Source organism: Eschscholzia californica, unplaced genomic scaffold (assembly GCF_041429995.1).
Source record: "Eschscholzia californica isolate CP2 unplaced genomic scaffold, dmEscCali1.0.p SCAF_2, whole genome shotgun sequence".
NCBI classification, from domain to species: domain Eukaryota; kingdom Viridiplantae; phylum Streptophyta; class Magnoliopsida; order Ranunculales; family Papaveraceae; genus Eschscholzia; species Eschscholzia californica.
The window spans coordinates 15,844,131-15,863,596 of record NW_028238309.1 but is presented as its reverse complement, the minus strand read 5'-3'; the positions used below and the strand labels follow the sequence as shown (position 1 = coordinate 15,863,596).

The 19,466-nt window shown below is 37.0% G+C and overlaps 1 long non-coding RNA gene and 1 pseudogene across 1 annotated transcript; one reads left to right on the top strand and one right to left on the bottom strand.

Moving 5' to 3' along the window:
- Positions 1-1,769: 1,769 nt before the first annotated feature.
- LOC147556511 (uncharacterized) lies at positions 1,770-4,815 on the top strand. Its single transcript, XR_015234870.1, has 4 exons — positions 1,770-2,921; positions 3,617-3,912; positions 4,072-4,215; positions 4,337-4,815. It is a non-coding gene; the product is annotated as an uncharacterized LOC147556511 (long non-coding RNA).
- Positions 4,816-8,751: 3,936 nt separating this feature from the next.
- LOC147556510 (secreted RxLR effector protein 161 pseudogene) lies at positions 8,752-9,276 on the bottom strand (annotated as a pseudogene).
- Positions 9,277-19,466: the final 10,190 nt, after the last annotated feature.

Below are 19,466 nucleotides of genomic sequence, written 5' to 3'. Positions count from 1 at the left end.
ATACATCTATCACCCAATTCAATATTGATTGAACAAAGATAGATAAGACCTTAGATGAGTCACCCAGGTTGTTACAAACAAACTGAGCAGAACATACGGGAATATCCAGTCTAAGAAAGGTTCTTGAGATTTGGTACAAAGAATCTAAGAAATAGATTCAAAAGGGCAAAAGGATCAGTCAAGTGAGACAAACATTTGATCAAAGAAAAGCAGCTACCGAGTACATGATCAAGAGTATTTCTCACTACTGTGAATGTTTCTGAACAATGGCTAGACCATTTAAAAGGAAACTACCTTTAGCACCTGGAGGACAAAAGGAATGGAATTATGAATTCCGATTCCGTATCCTTGTTAACAAAGTTAAAAACAAGTATCGTAAAATTCCTTCATCAGGTATTTAAGACCAGATGAGCGGCTCAGTGGGAGCTCAAGGAAATCACATACTTGACTAAAAGAAGTAAAGATCCAAGAGGGAGCAGAAGCAGTAATGCTAGGGATGCTGAAAGGGATCGAAGTCTTCTTTTAGACACTGATCTAGCTTAGAACTTAATAGTGATTATTTTGTTCTTCTAGAAACGTCTGATGTTTTAAACCAGTGATAAAATTAACTGAAGGTTAACATTGATAATGGCTAAAATCAAGAGATTCAAACTCATTAAACTTCAGCATTGTCAATTGGGTCTTAAGGACTAATTGACAAAGTCACCCTTTTCAAAAGGCATAAAGACTAGTAATCTATTAGGACTCATACGGTGTTATGCAGACCTATAAGTTTACTTGCAGAAGCTAACGAGAGAAACTTCAAATACGTACTCTGACAACTTCATGAAGTATGGAAACGTACAAATCATAAAGTATAAGTCAGAATGTTTGAAAGGTTCAAACAAAGTACAAACCGAAGTAAAGAATTACTTTGACAAGATAGTGAAAACTTGAGTCAAACACTTGATAACCATCAAAGGAGTTGAGAAACAGTTTCCCAACTCTGCTCCATGGAACACATCCGACGGATGGTGGATTCAGTGGGAGCAATCGAACATTGCTATGCATAATTCGATCAAAGATGGGTTTAAGCCAGTCTTCCGAATATTTTGGGACATATTCTATAAACGATTGTTTTCACACTTACCAAAATTCCGTCTAAAGCTAAATTTGTAAAAGCATTACAAAACTAGCTAATATCTGACGCAATTTCTTTTTTAAAAAGGAAATTTGGGCTTCTTCCATAACCAATCAAGAGAACAAAGTGTTTGTTGCTCATGATAGTATTCTTCTAATAATTAGCCACTACAAAAAAAAGGGCTAATAGGGACACGCATTTTTACATCCGTCCCTAACATTTTCTCAATAGGGACAGTTTTTGAATGTTTGTCACTATTAAATTTATAATAGGGACAATTTTAAGTATCCCTAATAATATTGTGAAAGTTTTCAAATTTTGCGTCCCGCGGAAAACTATATTGGCGGTCAAATGCAAAAAAGAAATTCCCAAATATTTTCTTTCCCTCTTTCCTCTCTCTCCACGATTTCTGCTGCTTCAGTTTTTTTTTTTTTATTCTTCTTCGGTTTTACTCTTGCTCGGATTCATCTTCTCTTGGGTTTGTTCAAGTAGGGCTGGAGTTTTCTTCTTCTGCTTCTTCTATTACTACAAACCAGAAAAATAAGAGAAATTAACAAATTAATTTCAGTGAAATCAGAGAGATTGGCTCGAGCAAATCAGAGAAAATAGTTGCTCCTACTGGTATCATTTATACCTTCGATTAAATCTCTTTTTCATCTTTTTTTTTTTTTTCTGTTCTTCACCCTAGTCATTAAGTACTACAGTCCCACTAAAGTTATCTAGGGTTTTCAAGGTCATGAACTGAATGAGTAACATAAGAAAAAAAATTGATTTAGGGTTTCCCTTTCTAGAAGATAAAGTAATTATGAATCATACTTTGAGAAAGATTTGGATTTTAGGTTGTTGCAAATATATTGCATTTGTTTTACAAAAAAAAATATTTTGTTTGAATCAATCAAAGCTGGAGTTGCAATGTCATTATTTGATTTAGTAGAAATTGAGGTTTTTGAGAGGAAATGAGTTGTTTTACTAAATATATATCTCTTGAAAAACCTTTTTCCTGCCTAGCTTGTTTGTGAATGAACTTCATTGTTACATAAAACCATTTCATTTGAACTTATTTATGAATGATTTTTTTTATACTTCTCATCACATAAAATTAGATAATTCTAGTTAAAGAGATATCTATGAAAAGTTTGATTATTTTGCTTTCACTCGAATTGATTGTCTAGGTACTTGATTTCATGGGTTTTGTTCATATTTGCAATATCTTGTTACTTTACTAGCCTTCTTGGTTTTGCTTTTTCATGTATAAAATTGATCATAACTCATCTCTTATCATATTTCCTACACAATGACTAAGTTAGTATTTGGATTGATGTCTTTTATAGTTTGTTTGATATATGTTTAGTTACTTTTTTTTATCAAGTAGTGCTTCGAAAATTGGCACCCACTAATTGTTTGGTAAAATGTCAGAACGAAATATAAGGATTAAGGAAGAATTTCAACCTCAAACTAGTTTCTTAATGGTCTAAATTACAAACTTACTTATGATGTCATATGTAAACCTAAGGTTGAAGAGAAGCTTGGTGTTGTTCCCGATGGACTGGCTACAGATTCTGATTTCGCTGAGTTCTTATTTTTCCTCAGTTCATAATTACCTATGAAGTATAGAACTTGTCTGGAAATGTGAGTTTGTTGTTTCAGGGAGGCAAAGTTAAAGTCGAGGAGATCTATGGGCAGCATAGCGGAGAAGTCTGAGTTCCTGGCTGAGGTTTCTCGGCTTATACACATCATCATCAACTCTCTTTACAGCTGCAAGGATATCTTCTTGAGGGAGCTGATTTCTAATGCATTTTATGTAAGTAGGCCATTATGTTTTGGTTTGATTTCTTTAGTGATTTTGTAGTGATGTATTAGAGTTGATTTCTGATACATGGAGTTGAAATGCCATGCAAGATATTTCACTAGCTATTCCATTTCCTAAGAACATTTTAAAGGGCGATGTGCACGGGCCTTTTTTTTTCATGTGATACGTTTTTCAGAGATTCAAGTTAACACTCACAATTTTAATCACCTAGCCTATTTTTATGGTTAATTTAGGGGCTTCTTTTTTTGGTAAACTTAGTAATTTTATATGAGGTGGAAGCATATAGCAGATCAGCAAATAACCAAATAAAAGAAGGCATTATATGTTTATAGATGGTTGCCTACCTAATGATCAGAGTTGCTCTTCAATATGAACACGTTCAACAAACTTTTGCCTTAATTTTCTTTTGGGAGAGTTTGAACATCACCACATGTGTCTGTGTCATAGTCAATGACTCAATATAAGGGCTTTACTATTTTCTGAACTTCTCATTGTTTTTCTGTGTGATAGATGGAGGTATGGAGGTCATACTCAGTACAAAAGATCATTGAATTTATGAATTTCATGTATCATGCTCATAATTTATAGTGTAATATATGCCTAAAAAAAAAAAAACTTACTGTGATCGAAATTTACTGCCTCGTATGTAAGATTTCTGCTTATTGAATGATGTTACACTGTTGCAGATTTTTCAAGAGACTTGTCGATTTATGAATATACTGAAGTACAAATAGGCCACTGAAATGGATATGGATGTCTGTCTTTCTTTGTGGGGCAATGACACGATTGAGTTTAGCACAAGCACGCTTCCCCAAAGACATGAGAATCAACTCAGTTTATGAGATTGGAGAGCTATTTGAGTTGTGATATCATGATATCATCAGTCTTACTTGCTATTACGACTTGGTTGGAGCTCTACTTTTTTTGTGATTTTTAAAGTCCTTGTTCGTAGAAAACTTGATCTTTAGCGAAAGAATTGCAGGTACATCTTCTCATTTTTTTAAACTTTACCCTAGTTTGCTATATTTCTTCTAAATCATAATGCCTCTTTCTGAGCATAATTTGTTTCTTTATACTATTAGAGTATATGTTTATGATATTATGTCTTCTTTATTTCAAAAACCCTTTTACGAATATTCAGGAGCAAGTACGAAATGGTGATGCTGGTGCTACTGAGCTCCAGCTTGGTGCAGTGGTGTTGAGAAGGAAGTACTACCCCACTGCAACTAAATATTTGCAGTAAGCAATTTCAAAATGTGATGGTGATGATCAAGATCTCGCACAGGTGTGATATAACTTTGTATCGTTTGTATTTCGTAACAAGTTTGTTAGTTTCCTTGGATAGTGATGTAGATTCAGCACGAACGAATGGTGGTACGATGGCAGTTTCTGGTTTTTGTATGTAGCTTAACGGAATACACTTGTATCATCCCTCCTTTTGGATGTTCAATGTTCTTGTGTTCGAGCCTTCGAGGTATATAATGACAATGGACCCCTATTATCTATTTCTCATCAGGGGAGAGTATTTTAAAGGTATATAATGCCTTTGGTGTAAGCTACATACGAGATGGGAAGGTGGCAAAGGGAATAAGTCGGTTCGAGAATGCAGTGAAGATTCAACCTCGATATGTAACAGCTTGGAACATCCTCATCGATGCATATGAGAAGAAGAAACACCTTCTCATATAAGTGGAGATTCAACGAATGACATAGTTGTGAATGTATTATTTTTCTTATCTGCTTTAATTAGATGATACTGGTATAATAATAGAGCCTTTGGCTAAAACATTTCTTCTAATGTAATTAATGTATGAAATTTTGTGAGAATTCGTTTAAAGTTGGATGTAAAATTTGTTTGAAGTGGAATGTGAAATTTGTTTGCTCAGAATTTTTTTATAGTACAAAAATTAATACCCTATTTGGAAAACTATAATATTTGTGACGGTTGTCTGGCTGAACCAACCACTCTTTTATGAAAATTAATAAGATTAGCGACGGAAAATTTCTGTCCCTAATATCTATTGGGACAGAACCTATCTGTCCCTATATCTGTCCCTAATATTATTCGGGACGCCGGTAATAGGGACAGACTACAACTGTCCCTGAAAGACATTTGGGGACAGATTATACCTCAGTAGGGACAGTTTTTGACCGTCCCTAATCAACATATTTTTTGTAGTGAGCACACCTAGTAGTCTGGGAGAAAACACTAATTATTACAAGAATAAGTGGGAGAAAAGTACAAGTCGATTTAATTCGATCATGAGAAAAATCATGGAGGGTCATGAAGAACAATCATGAAACTTGTACAAGTCGATTAAATTCGACCAAGAGCAACAAACTGCGACTCCTTGGAAAAGGAAAGGTTAAAGATATGATCTTATAAACCCACCGCACAAAAGCGAATGTCATTCGCCGGAGAACTCTCAAAACAAGTGAAAGTGTCTCTAAAGGAATATCTCAAAGTAGTTGAGAAAATTCCAAATTGTTGTTCAAAAGCCCTAAAAGGTCAAATCTCAAAGACACAGAAAATAAAGGTTTTTTCTGAAGAGATAAAAGACCTGCGCAGAAACGGAAACTGACTCTAGATTTTGGCTAGAAGCCAAAATCATCGTGGAATCCATATCTCGTCAAGACATGAAGCTTGATAATTTAAGTCAACAGAAGACCTAAATTGGTTTTCCAAAGTAGAAAACTGAGAAGGATGGAAACATTCATGTTTCCCGAAACGAGACAAAAAGAATAAAGATTCTTCCAATCAAGTTATGTCCACAAGCATGCTTCAGAAATCTATCGACGGATTAAAAGCACGCAAGAGTTAGAATCTTCGATTCAAAAGGCAATCAGAGAAATTTGATTCCTGGAGAATGAAGAAAATCTTGAATCACGAGTTTCAAGAAGGTAAGTGGGAGTAAACAAACCTTCCGGGTCCGTATGCAGAGTACATACAAAAGATTGAGTACGACATAAGGTGTTGTATAATAGTAACGAACTGACTCAATAAAGGACCACACACAAAAGGATAAAATGCCATTTTGGGCATCTGAAGATCTATAAGCATAGATCAAAAGGATGATAGGATTAGAGAGACTCAGTACGCTGAGATGCTTGAGATCCGAAACAGAAAATCTAAGACTCGGAAAGTCTAAAAGAATTTCGACCCAAAAACTCATGACAGAGGGCGTTGCAAAACTCGGAGTCTAAAAGACACCGATGAGCTAGCACGCATGAGAGAGACATTTATGTTCGAAAACATAAGTCAATCATGTTGGACATGATTAGCATTTAAACATCCGAATTCGGATTGGAAAACCGAAACACTACTTAGTACATCCTAGAAGGCTAAAGGATGAAGTAGTACAAAGTTGAACATGTCATCGTAGCAAACTTCCAGACATGGAAGGAAAGTAGGCTAAAAGTGTTTTAAGCCGGGAACTGTTGCAAATACTACACAAAGAATTAAAGGCCTTAACCCTAGTAAAGATTACTAGATATTATCAAGGTTGAAGATAGTAATCTTCAAATTAATTGGTAATAAGCAAAGTTTAAAACCGACTACCACGGTAGTCAAACTAAACTGTCACCTTAGACATAGTATGAGATTCATACACAGTCTAAGGCATGAGGTATAATTTTAAACCTCGACAAGTAAAACTGAGTGGGTAAAAGGAGTTTTAAGGAAGAGGCTCAGATTTACAACTCTCGTTATCAGAAATAATAAGAATTATTTCACCAGTCGTCTAAACTTGGTTTAGTGTTTAAACGTCAGTCCATCGATAATAAAACGTTCCGAATAGGTTTGTCAGATACGTGATCTGATGAATGAAACCCTATTAAGTAAACTTGGAATATTTATTATCAAAAATCCCTGGTCCAGGTCATTGCATGGACAACAATGACTCACGAAGACTAGCACGGGAGTCGATGGGATAGCGCAGTTTCATGGGCTATATGAATAGTATATTCTATTCGACTACGTGGGTGTGTAAAAGGTTTATACACTGGATAACCCTCAAATGAGAAGTACATCACTCGTGATGAACGTCAATACTTCTCATAAAGACAATTGGAGAGATTCCTCAAAACATGAGTGCTCCACTCATCTTATGTAAGGAATGCCCGACTTTGGTTCCGTTAAACGCCGCGCCGTAAAAGGAGGTTATAAAGGCGGATACTGGGAAGGACATGATAGACATGAAGTTAAGTGGGAGTGCAAGAATGGATTGTGTCACCCTAATCACATTAGGTACAAAGTGTCTCAAGGCCACTTGATGAGTAGCAACTGAAAATGCGTGGCCGCGCTCAAACGGATTAAAGTTAATCGTTTGTCTTTTACAGTCGTACTCGGATATCAAGAAAGTCTGAATGATGTGACGTATCAGATGGGATACTAAATTGACACGGGAATCGAGGCATTGCACTTGTTCTAAGTCCAAGTGGGAGTCTGAAGGAGTTGAAGGAGATGTCCTTCGACCAAGGTGACAATGCGAACGATTTGTCGGATAGGACAATTGATGTGGAAGATCATCAAGTCCGATTGATTTAGGGATCGTAGAGTTGTAGCTAGAGACCAACTACGATCGTCGAATTACGGAGTAATTCGCGGCTAACTTCGATCGGATCCTACAACGGGTTACACATAAGAGTGACAAATTGATCTAGGATATGACTAGTGGGAGTGAGATATAATCATGGGAGTGTCCCATAAACATATCTCATAGGCCTAAAAAGGAATTAGGCAAAGATAGTACAAAAGGGCCAAAAACAGGGTTTTTGGGCCTAGACCGGTTCGGGTACTTCTAGGACTCGGATTGGGCTGAATTTTGGAGGGTTAGTTGCTGATATAATAAACATTATATCTGCCAATTTTCGTGGTGTTTGGGCACCTCCTCCTTAGGGAATTGAGAAAATACCAATAGTTGCTATTTTCGACTATTTCCCTAAATCTTATTCTAAAGGGTGTTTTAGGAAACCTAAAAGGAGGTGGACTCTTATTAGGGTTCTATATAAACACTCTTAGGGCAGAGAATAAGGTGTGGAATTTCTCTCTAAGCTTTCTTACTCTACCACATCAAGTAGAGAGGAGAAAGTGAGCTAATTCCCATTACTATCAATCTAGTCAAAAGAAGGTGTTCTTCTTTTCCAACCACCATTGGTGTGCTAGCTATATAACAAGGTGGGAGATCAAATTGATTGCTCGTGTCCCAAGTAGAGGAGCTACACTTGAAGCTCTTGGTCTTCTTCAATCAATTCAACTAGTTCGAGGGAAAAGCGATTAAGGTAATCTACTATCTCCATTAGATTAATTACTAGTTTTGCATGTGATCCTGGGAATACTAGTGTAGACATTAGATGTCATATTTCCGCTATAAACACTAGTAGAAGGGTGTAAATCCCTACATACTAAGGCGACTATCAATTCTACAACACATGTATGATGGTAGTCCATATTGCACACACACAATGCCAATACGACTAAGTCTCATCCTGCACACTACACAAGTGTCAGGGCGATCACCTGTTGTGAATAGGTCGATCATAAAACCTGGTGACATTTTCAAGTGCCTAATTAAACAATTGAACATTTCCAAGCAACAAACAAATTTATTTCATTGATGCTCAACACATGTCCATTACAAATATATTCCCTTACATAAAAAACGACTACAACCTACGCAATCCTAAGTTCTTCACATGGGCTACAAAAGCACTCTTAGGAATTGGCTTAGTCAAGGGATCCGCAACCATCATGCTAGTGTGTATATAATTAATGAGAACATCTTTCTTTCTGATAGCCTCTCTAACAAAATGAAAGCGCCTCCTAATATGTTTTGATTTTTTTATGAAACTTTGGATCTTTAGCGAACTGTATAGCAGCAGTATTATCACAGTGCATGTCTACAGGTTCATCAACCTTAGGAGTGATGTTGAGATCATGTAGAAAACTCTTCAACCAAATAGCTTCTTGCACAACTAGGCAACATGCAACGTATTCTGCTTCCATTGTAGATAAAGCAACACAATCTTGCTTCTTACTACACCAGGATATATCACCTCCACCAAGGATAAAAGCATATCCGGAAGTCGATTTAGACTCATCCAAATCGCCGCTAAAATCCGCATCTGAGTATCCTTGTACACTCATATTTCCACCTTGGAAACATAAAACAAGATCACTTGTACCACTAAGATAACGTAAGATTCTCTTGACTGCTTCCCAATGAGCAGGTCCTGGGTTACTTTGGTAACGACTTACCAAGCCAACCGCAAAACAAATTTCTGGCCTTGTACATAACATGACATACGTTAAGCTCCCTATTGCAATAGCATAAGGAACTTTGCTCATTTCTTTTCTTTCTTCATCTATTTTCGGGCATTGATCAAGACTCAAAATTAGACCCTCTCGACAGGAGTATCAACAGGTTTGGAGTTATGCATTCGAAATCGTTCCAAGACATTCCCAATGTAAGACTTTTGAGATAACCCAAGAAGTCTCTTAAAACGGTTTCTTATAATTTCCACGCCAAGGACATACCTTGCTTCACCCAAGTCCTTCATCTCAAAGACAGAGGACAACCACTCTTTAGTGGTGTTGATCATCTCCATGTTATTTCTAGCCACCAGTATGTCATCAACATACAAAGAAAGAAAAGTGATTCCTTCTGATGTTTTCTGAACATACACACAATGATCTTCATCAACCATCGTGAAACCAAAAGAAGTAATGGCTTCATAGAATCTGAAGTACCATTGCCTGGATGACTGCTTAAGACCATATATAGATCGTTTAGGTCGACGCACTTTGTCTTCCTGACCTTTCGAGATAAACCCAATAGGTTGATCCATATATATTTCTTCCTCAAGTGTACCATTAAGGAAAGCAGTTTTTACGTCCATTTCGACCAACTCTAAGTCCAAGTGAGCAGGCAAAGCTAGAAGTTGACAAATAGAGGCAAATCTCACCATAGGAGAAAATGTCTCATCAAAGTCTATACCAGCAATCTGGGTAAAACCTTTCGCCACTAATCGAGCCTTAAACTTATCAACTGACCCATCAGCTTTTCTCTTGATCTTGTAAACCCACTTGCTTCCAATAGATTTACGATGAGTAGGGAGCTGAACTAGTTCCCAGACATGGTTCTTTTCCATCGAGGTCATTTCTTCTCTCATGGCATGCATCCATTCTTTATGATTTGGTGAATCTAAAGCCTCAGTAAAAAAAGTGGTCTCCTCAACATCCAAAGGAGTGCAAACAAATGCTCCCTCTTCGATCTGAAAATATGGACGAGGTACTTTTCCACGCTCACTTCTTCGTACTATAGGATCTTGACTGACTATCTGACTGTTGGACTGATCTCTCCCACTATCACTAAGATTAGTAGGTTCAGAAACTTGAGGACACACCTCTTGTTCTACTTGAGATACGGGGACTACCTCGATCTCTGGTTGATTACCTAAAGCAGACAGACATCCCTCATCTGAAATTATAGGACTACTCCTAATATTTCAGTCATTTGGTGGAACATCAATATCCTCGGTGCCTTGGTTAGAACCTAATTTCTCCCACTCACCAAGAGATAGTTCCAAGTCATTTTGTAACTCATACAACTCAAGATCCTTTTTAATTTCACCAACACTTGGGAACTCATCCTCAAGAAAATCAACGTTGCGGGTGTTAACTTCTGTCAAGCCACTGTTTGGTTGTTCACCGAACATTACATAACCTTTAGAATGCTCAGGATACCTTATGAACACCATCTTAGTCGCTCTTGGACCAAGTTTACCAAACTTGTGGTTTTGGTTGTGCACATAGCCAACCGAACCCCAAGGTCGTAAATGATCCATGGAAGGCACTCTTTCATTCCATAACTCATATGGAGTGGTAGACACACTCTTACTTGGCACACAGTTAAGAATATAAGTTGATGTAAGCAAAGCATCTCCCCAAAACCTGATAGGAAGATTAGCTCGCGCCATAATTGACTTAACCATATCTAGTAACGTACGATTTCTCCTCTCCGCTACACCGTTTTGTTGCGGAGTGTAAGGAATCGTGAGTTGTCCTTGAATACCTTTTTCCTCACAAAACCCTTTAAACATATCAGAAAGGTATTCACGACCACAATCAGTTCGAAGTGTCTTTACTTTTCGATCTAATTTGGTAACTACTTCCGCTACAAAACGCTTAAACATATTAAGGGCTTCGTGGTGATGCGATAATAGGTACAAATACCCATATCGTGAGTAGTCATCTATAAAAGTGAGAAAATAAACAGCGCCATGACGTGCCTTAACACTAACAGGCCCACAAATATCGGAATGAATTAACTCAAGAGGAACCAACACCCTCATTGCCTTGCCAAAAGGTTTCTTAGTAGCTTTACCAGCTAAGCAAGGCTCACACCTAGGTAGCTTAACCTTAGTGAGCTGGTCTAAGAGACCACCTTTTGCAAGTCTACTCATCCTATCTTGCCCAATATGACCAAGTCTAGGATGCCATTTAACAGATTCAGAATGAATATCAAAGTTAGAAGTAACCGCAAGCATAGAATTATTATCAGAATCATAATCCAAATCAAGCACAAAGAAACTGTCTTTTATGCACCCACGACCGAACAAATCTCCATGATACATAATATCCAAAATGTTTAGTTGAAAATAAAAGGAAAAACCAAGTTTTAATAAAGCAACAACATAAACTAAGCAACATTGCACCCCAGGTGCGTAAAGGGTATCAATGAAGAAGTAACGTTTTGCCTCCTCGTAACTTGATCTTGTATGTACCAATACCTAGAACATCTTCTTTGGTTCCGGTGCCCAACATAACAGTCTGTGAACCCACAGGCACACGGTGGTATTCCACAAACCCAGCTCGATCATGAACTACATGCTTGCTGGCTCCCGTATCTACAATCCAATTAGGAAGGTGATTAGCAACTAATGCATGGGAACAAACATAAGTTTCATGAGTAACAATATGGTAAGGTACCTTTTTCGGCTCCGAGCAGTCTTGAGCGAAATGACCTTTATTTCCACAGTTGAAGCACTTCACAAGTGCAATTTTAACCTCTTTACGGCCTTTTGCCTTTGGTTGCTTAGCCACACCACCTTCAGGTCCATGGCTTTGGGAAACACGAGCCTTCTTAGATCGCTTAGATCGATGTTTTGCCTTTTTCGACTCGCGTCCATGAGCTACAAAAGCAACATGTGAAGGCGCAATTGCTTTCTGACGCTCCACCTCCACTCTAGGTGTCTAGCGATCTCAGAAAATGTCTTGACATGCTCACTATGAGCCATGAGGAGTTTAAAATTAGCCCAGCTAACAGGTTCATCAGGAAGTGAACAAATCACATTGAGAACCTGCTCCTCATCGTCAACTTCTCGCCCAGCAGCTTTCAGGTCACGAATCATAGCACTCATGATTCGAAGATGTTCAGCCACACTATGACTTGTATCCATAGTGTATCTCATCCATTTCAAAGTCAAGGCATGAAGCCTGGTAGCAGATGTTTGACCGAACTTGACCTTAAGCTTATCCCAAATGTCCTTAGCCGTGAGACAATTCTCAAATTCCCCAATCAGATCGTTGTGCATGCAGTACAACATAGTATAGCGCGCCGAACGATCCTTTTTGGACCATTCTTGGTATGCTGTTAATTCTTGGTTATACCGATCACTTTCGGTATCCTTAGGTTCAACCATAACAATGGATAAGTTTTCTAAAACCTCGCGTTCATTAAGGAGATATTGAGTCTTCCTATGCCAGATGTCATAGTTAGTACCATCTAGTTTTTCATTCGTGGACAAGTCTCCAATCATACTCTTAGTTGTCATCTACAATTATGCACAATGTAATGGATATTAATTAGGCACTATTTTTATTTCTAATTAAATTAACGAGATTTCATCATTTGTATCAATCACCCGAAAATTTCGCTAAGCTCATTATCATCATTCATGATATAAACTAGAAATTCCATAATTTAATTACATCATAGAACACATCTATGGGACCCTTTGATTTCACAAAACATATTCGTAAAAAAAACTTAATTTATAAGTTATATACATCGCACAGACATATACTACCATAGTTTTGTCATGATTAATTATGCTACACATGCATATTAAACTAATACACATATGTACTAACTCATTTGTAATAATAACATCACATCCAATCCAAAACAAATTCGGAAACGAGTTACAACAGGATCACATAGATCTTGGTCGTATCCGTTATTATTTGGATCGGGTTACACTTAAATCGGGTTAACTATAGTAAGCTAATAGGTCCAGTGGCAAAATTCTTATTTGGTTACCCCAACTACAAAAATTATATATATTATTGTTGAACTCATGCAATAATAGAGCCCACTGGCCAAAAACTATCTCTTAGATATGTCAACCGATAAATGTGTCTACTAAAATGTCCAGACTCAATAAATAGGTCCAAATAGAATAGACTAATTAATTGCACTATCAACCTCTAATAAGAAGTTTACTTTCACATATCAAGTGACTTCCAGATTTCAATTTTTCTTTATATAAATAAAATGAAATTGTAATTGGAAACTCCATTATCGACGAACAAGAGGCAGAGCGAACAATTTCGGCTCGGATACCACTGTTGGTCATAATAGGTTAATTCACACCTTTGTGCAGAAGCGGTTGATCGTCCAATTGCCGCTAATCTGCCCACGATCGTCGCCGACTTGCTACAATGTATGTGTCTGAATCACTACTAGAGCAATCGGAATATCCACCCCTTAAATCCTTGTCTATCGATGGTTAGACCATGTAATACTAGAGTATGTTGAATGAGATTATTAGTGTAGTTTTTGTGTCTTTCTCAAAAACACAAATGAGACCTATTTATATAGTTTCTCATAGCTACTATTAATCACAAGGATTAATAGCCAGCAATTAATCCATTGTAACCGCTATACTAAATAGCGAGTTAATTACGACCGTTTCATTCCCATGAATGTGGCCGTTACAAAACGGTTTCATTCCCATGAATGTGACCGTTACAACATGATTAATAGTTTCGTTTCGTTTCCTCTTTCTTTTTATCTCTTAATTAATTGTGTGTTTCCTTATGTTATTGTTACACAAACACAAAAAATATAGTTTTCTTTCTCTTTAAAAGTTTAGAAACTTCAACGCATGTGGTTTCTAAGTTTTAATGGTGATTTTTTAGTGGAATGTAATTTGACTTTAAGGTAAAGTTTACTTTGGATCTAGTTTTGAACTTTTAAGATGTGGTTTTTCTAGCTTCTGATCTGGTTTTGAATCTTCAGGGGAACTTGAACCCAAGTCACTTACATGGATAATAAGGTGAGTTACCAACTGAACTAAGAAACTTCACGTTTTGTTTACTATATAGTATATAGTGACTTATATCTCTAAAATAATGGGCCCCTAACAGTGGGGGGCCAAGTGCGAGCACCCTGCTCGCACTGGGCCTTCCACGGGCCTGTTTCTTATAAAAGGTCCAATCCTCTTATTAGAATTTATGCTTTTTCCAGACTACATGTTTTCCTGAAATGCTAAAAAATGCATTAAAATCTTTTTTGCATTTTTTTCTTCTTCAGAATATCAGTTTCCATGCATCTGACGAACATTATTTGCAAATAACATTGTTAATTGTGCATTTTCCAATTTGTCTTGTGGAAAAAACATGTTGAGCGTTTTACTTTTTGCATTTACAAAATTTTAACGGGAAAATAACATTTTGCCATACGTATTTTTCATTTTTCCTTGTGGAAAAACAATATTTTATACATAGTCCTCTTTTTTTTTGTCCTATACAAAAAAAAACAAAAACTACAATCCACTCAGAATGGTCGGGCAAACCGACCATTCTCTAGTAAGCTTACTCCGTCGAGCCCAATTCGCAATCTTGTCTGCTTTGGAGTTTCCCTCTCGAGGAATGTGAGAGTGACGGATATCTTTGAAGGTTGGTTCTAGAAGTCGGATTTGTGCTATTATCGCCAGCGATTGTCATTGAATGTTTTTGTGATGGTTCTGCAGATGCTCAATGATGTCTTTATTGTCGCTTTCAATGTGGGGGTAATCTATCTTGTTTTTTGTTGCCCATCTAATGCTATGGGGTATTGCCTTTGCTTCACATTCTTCTGCATGTCTTCCTCTGGTTGTAGATGATATAGCTAAAACGAATCTACTATGCGAGTCATGAGCAAGTATTCCTATACCTACAATTTCTTCTATGTTGGTGAAAGATGCATCCGTGTTGATTTTGATGTAAGGGTTTGGGGGGGGGGGGGGGGGGGGGAAGACCCAAGAAAATGTGTTACTGATCTGTCTACTTGGCTTGCTTAGTGATAGTTTGCATAGTTTGTATATTCTGAATCGTTTTTTGAGGCGGTTGAAACGGTGGACGGAAGCATAAGCCGCATCTAACCTACCATACATTCCATATCGTTGATGTCAGGACAGTCACCTGCTCTGTTTCCAAATGTTTCCACGATAATATCCAGTCTTTGACTGTAAGAATCTGTTCAGCTCGTACAACAAAATAAAATCAGACCAGTTTTGCATAGGAAAAATGTATAAGTGCATGTTCTAGGGTTTTTGACTGATTACAATAGTCACAATTGTATTTATGACCTACATATTTCCCTATTTTCCGTAAACACATCCATAGGAAGAGTTTAACTCGTGGTATCGTTTGTATGTTCCATATAAAGTTCCAGTTCGTATTTGTATTATTAGCATCTAAATGGTTTGTTCGTAACTGTCTATACATGGAGTTAATAGTGAATGTTACCTATTTAGTTAAAGTCCATCGCATAGTGTCCCGTTCATTTTTCTGTAATTCCACAGCTTGAATCGCGTTACATGTATTATGGTTAAAGATAGTATTAATAATAGTGTCCTTCCATTGGTTGTTCTCGATAAGTTGCTCCTCCCAAATAAGGGTAGAGTTGGTGGGATTTGCTAGGGGAAGAGGATATTCCGGAATCCAATAGTCAGTCCAGATGTTTATGCGGGTACCTTTATGCACTTCCCAAAAAATCAAATTGTTGACTTTGTCAATGTTTTTGTTTATGTTTTTACAAAGCCAGGAGTTGGTTGGTTTGGGCGGGTCGGGCCTGTGAGTGGACGGAAAATATTTTGCTTTCATGATTTTGACCCACAGAGCTTCGGATTCGTTGAGCAGGCGCCATGCCAGCTTGCTAAGAAAGGCCTGGTTGTCTATAGACGGAAGGCGGATGCCTAGTCTCCCAGCTTTTTGGGGAGACAGATGGACGACCACTTCATGGTGTGAGTGGTTTTGCATTTTCCCACCAAAAGGTCTGTTGGATGGACTCAATGTTGTTGCTTATACTTTTCGAGAGAGCAAAGCACTAGGTCTGGTATCGGGAAATGGCCGCCACTACCGTAGAGATAACAATAGTGCGACCAGCTTGGGATAGAAGGTTGGATTGCCATTTGGAAAGTTTATTATGGATCTGTGTCACAATGGTAGAAAAGGATTGGATCTTACGAGCACCTATAAAAGTTTGGTGCCTAGATAATTATCCGATAAGGACGCATGTTTAACTTTGAGATTTCTAATGGTCATCCTTTTAAGCTTAGGGTGTGAATTTTTAGAGAAAAAGATGTTAAATTTGGCAAAATTGATCATTTGGCCCGAGACCGAACAAAGGCGGGTAAGAATTTGATTGAGGTTGGAGATATTTTCCAGAGAATTTAATCCGAATATAATGCAATCATCCGCAAAGAAGAGATGTTTGATGCTCACGGAGGAATTAGGGATGGGGAATCCAATAAAGCTATCTGTACCGGAGTTGCTTTCCTCTTGCATTTGACATAATATTAATGGACAAATAGAATTTTATCTTGTATATTTTCGAGTACAGCTTGTGGAGAAAGGAATATGTAGCTAAAATTTTGGGTTTTTGTTCTAAAAAATTGGTTTCGATTGGGCTATGATCCATAGAGCCTGAAACGGATGTCAGATAAAAATGGTACAAGCTTCGTAGAACTCAAAACCAAATAAAGAGGGTAATTAGGGGCAGCTCCAAAAGTGTACTTACTCTCTTTTCTCCATCTTGTACCCTTCGTTTTTCCTCCCTATTTTTATCCTCTATATATAAGAGCATCTCCAATGCAACACTCAACAAAAACTCAATTAATCCAATGTGTCAAGTGTGAATTGAGTTTCTCTTTCCTAGGTGCCACTATTGAGATACTCAATTCAAAATTCTTCTCCAATGCAACACTAAAAAAAACTCAAAATTTACTTTAGATTTACTCTTGTTTCATATTTTAATATATAAAACGATGATGTGTACCAATTGAAATACAACAATAAATGTTGAGATACTCAAAAGAAAACTCAACAATTGAGTTTTCTTTTGAGTATCTCAATATTTATTGTTGCCACATCATATTGAATTTCTAGTTGAGTGTTGCATTGGAGAGTGTTTTTTGTTAAAAACTCAAATAATCCTATGTCTCAAATTGAGATTTTTAAGTTGAGTGTTGCATTGGAGATGCTCTAATCGGTCAATCCTTGAAAACCGTAAGTTTCTCAGAGTTTTGATTTCATTTCAAAACTACTTTCTTCTCTTCACTCTCCTTCAACCAGTATCCTTCAACTCAGGAAAATTCTTCAAACCCGCCTTTTATTTCCAGTTTTCAAATTTCAAATCTGTCTTAAATTTTTTTAGGTTTGGATTTCATGTGTTTTAGTTTGTGTTTACAAGTCTGAAGAACATCATTGAAATTAAAATGTCTTCAAACTAACTCACCTGTCTTCTTTAAGATTTTCTCTATAAAATCATGTTTTCCCTAAATATCTTTTGTGGACAATTTTATAATTTCTCTAAAAAATTTTCTTATTTTTGAAGTAATTTGCATTGATATGACTACTTGCAGTTTTAGTTTTCCTTTCGTCATCTCTTAATGATTTTGTACGTTACAGTGGACCATGTGCACGAAATACTTTTTCTTTCTTGTTGACTTCTGTTTTGGTCAAATCTTAGAAGAACCTCTTTAAATTGGAAAAAATTGTATTATTTTGCGTGAGAGAACTTTTTTCAAGGCAGAGACTCAAATTTCAGAGCCGACAATAAATGAAACAGAGTCAGACAAGCTTTTATCCTAAGTCAAACTAACTTTTAGATCGAGCTCTGACCATTCTACGAGTTGCGTCATACTCCCACTATTCCTCTTAACGGTAACACCTCAGAGGCATCACGCTCATATCTGTTATTTCCATACAAGTTTACTAACTTGACGGTCAGAGTCTTTTCTGTCGGCATCATCTCGGTGTCCCAGGGATGTTACAATTACGTGTGTTTCATTTTCTACCAAACAAGTTTAAGCCCAAGGACATTGTCGGTGCCTATAAATTAACTACGAGTGAAGGTCCGACTTCCGGTCAACGACCTTATTCTATTGATATCTTGACCCGCGATTTGAGCCCCTCACAGGAGGTTTATATAGAAAAATATTAAGCCAATCATGTAACATCAAACAATGAGTTTGGATATATCCATAATTTATTATATTTCCTATAGTTGAATTATGTCAAAAAAATGCATTCCGTCGCGCATAATTAATTTTTGACATTCATATTTTTCATACAAAAGGTTTCGAATGGAAATTCTCACTGAAACTCTAAAATGTCAGCCTCGACCATGTCATTGGTGGTTAGTATTTCTGTTTGCACTTCCCAAGTAATTTGGTTCCTCAAATTCTAAACACTCTTGTAAGAAATCTCTCTTTGCTCTATTTTCTTTTAATGAATATTTCAATTACATTGTTCAGCTTTTATACTTGATTAAAGAGAAAAACAGAAATTACAAAATAACAGAAATAGTTTGTTATGAAGTTAGTGGAGTAACTAACTTTATTCTTGTTGCAGGTTGCCTTTATAGAAAAGTCTTCAAGAGTTTTGTGGCTGCCTTTAGAGCTTCAACTGAAGTCAAAATACTTTGACTGTTGCGAGTGCTCTTAGACAGGAACTTAGGTCATATTTGTTGTTCATGACCTAAGTATAAAAGGGATGGAAACCCTAACTCCTTCTTTCAGCCTATTCGAAAAATCCCCAATTCTTTCTTTCCTGTTCTCATCGAAACCCTAGTTTTACAGCCCCCCTCAAACCGATGATGAAGATTTGTGAATCATCAGTTTGTTCCGAAAGCAATCGAAGAGATCTAGTGGAATCCCTTTAGTGAATATGTCTGCAATCTGTTCCTTTGTTGGAAGATGATGAATGACAATGGTTCCATTCGAAACTAAATCCCTAACATAGTGGTAATCAACCTCTATATGTTTCGTTCTCGCATGGAAGATAGGATTCGAAGCGAGAAACTTCGCACTGATGTTATCACAGTATAGTACGAAAGGTTTCTTCAAGGGAAAACCGAGTTCATCCATGAGGTAAGATACCCAGACCATCTCTGTTGCAGTATTTGATAATGATTTATACTCTGCTTCTGTTGAAGATTTTGCAACTGTTGCCTGTTTCTTCGAGCTCCATGAGATTAGACTCGAACC